General features: G+C 44.0%; 1 protein-coding gene across 2 annotated transcripts in view; it reads right to left on the bottom strand.

Annotated features, from left to right (window-relative positions):
- Positions 1-1734, bottom strand: part of PSMD3 (proteasome 26S subunit, non-ATPase 3) — a 19726-nt gene that overhangs the window by 13143 nt on the left and 4849 nt on the right. The window lies entirely within an intron of this gene.

The following is a 1734-nucleotide window of genomic DNA, read 5'->3' on the forward strand; positions in this document are numbered from 1 at the left end:
GCTCCCGGCCACCGCAGCCTCGACCTGCTGGGGTCCGGTGATCCTTCTGCCTCAGCCTTCCAAGTAGCTGGAATTACAGGCGTGCGCTTCCAACCCAGCTAATTTTTTTATTTAGTGTAGAGATGAGGTCTCACCAAATTGCCCAGGTGGGTCTCAAACCTGTGGGTTCAGGCAATCCACTCACCTCAGCCTCCCAAGGCGTGGGATTACAGGCTGAGCCACTGAGCCCGGCCCATTATGTATTTCCACATTTATTTATTTTTTAGTGACTGGGTCTCATAGCTCACTGCAGCCTCAAGCTCCTGAGCTCCAGTGATCCTCTCACCTCAGCTTCCCAAGTAGCTGATACTACAGGCATAAGCCACTGCACCTGGCTAATTTTTCTATTTGTTGTGGAGCTAGGATCTTACTAAGTTGTTCAGGCTGGTCTTGAACTTCTGGCTTCAAGCCATCTTTCTACCTTGGTCCCCCAAAGTGCTGGGATTACAGGTGTGAGCCACTGCACCTGACCAAACATATATATATTGTCTACTATGTGCCAAGATTTTGCTAGGTGCTGGGGACACAAAAATAAAGAAGGTATTCTTCCCCCAAAGTCAAGGAGGAGCTGGGTGCAGTGGCTCATGCCTGTAGTCCTACCCTTTGAGAGGCTAAGGCAGGAGGATTGCTTGAGGTCAGGAATTTGTGGCTGCAAGAAGCTTAGGCAACAGAGCAACACCCCTTTCTTGAAAAAAGAGAGAAGTCAGAATACAATAAAGTGTTACAGGAGGATAATAAACTTCTTTACAGACTATAATGGGGACAGAAAGGATGATGTAAGAAACCCTCAAAGTGTCTATAGACATGAACTTGAACTCCTGGGCTCAAGCAATCCTCTCACCTTGACCTCCCAAAGTGCAGAGATTACAGGCAGGAGCCACCATGTGCAGCCTGTTGATGTGCCTACGATCTAAATATAGAGATTAAACCAACATACCTGGATCCACTGCAAATATTATCAGACAGGATTTAATGAAGTGGTATACTTCTAGAGATGAAATCAAGAATAATGAAACCAAAAAATTGTTTTTTGTTTTGTTTTTTTGGTGAGAACAAAGGAAATTTGAGGAAAATTAATATATACACAGTACTTATGTTCAGATCTCATCACTGGAACTGGAAGAAATAATTTTACAGTGAGCCCCAAAATAAGCATATATGGTGAATTTAGAGATGTGAAGATTAGAAAACATTCAAGGTGGGGTGGAGGAGAAGACATTTCCCGCCTTTCCCAGACAATATACTTTAGTCTGTTCTACCTCTAGGGATCTTCTGAGTTACCACATCCATGGAACTGACTATGAGTATACAGGATTTTAGGGAGATGCAGGTGGCTGGGACGTTAGTGAGGTTTCAAAGGCTGAAACCTGGAGTGTGCTGTGAATAATGAGGGGAATTTTATAGCTACAAAGGATAAGGGAAGTCCTTCCTGGCACGGAGACCACCATTACCTCCAAATGCTAACTTCATCAACATTCACAATATACCAGGCATTGTTCCAGAAACTTTATATGCACCTTCCCTCCCCCCAACCTTTGTATCACATTTAACAAATGAAGAAAATGAAGCAGAGGGAGGTCAGGTTGCTTGCCTAAGTCCCACAGGTACTAAATGGTGGAGTCTGGATTCCAATTCAGCTCTACCTCTGAAACCTGTGTTTTTGTTTTTTTTTTTGAGTTGGAGTCTCACTCTGTC

Source organism: Carlito syrichta, unplaced genomic scaffold (genome assembly GCF_000164805.1).
Source record: "Carlito syrichta isolate Samal-C Ts95f unplaced genomic scaffold, Tarsius_syrichta-2.0.1 Scaffold308181, whole genome shotgun sequence".
Lineage (NCBI taxonomy): Eukaryota > Metazoa > Chordata > Mammalia > Primates > Tarsiidae > Carlito > Carlito syrichta.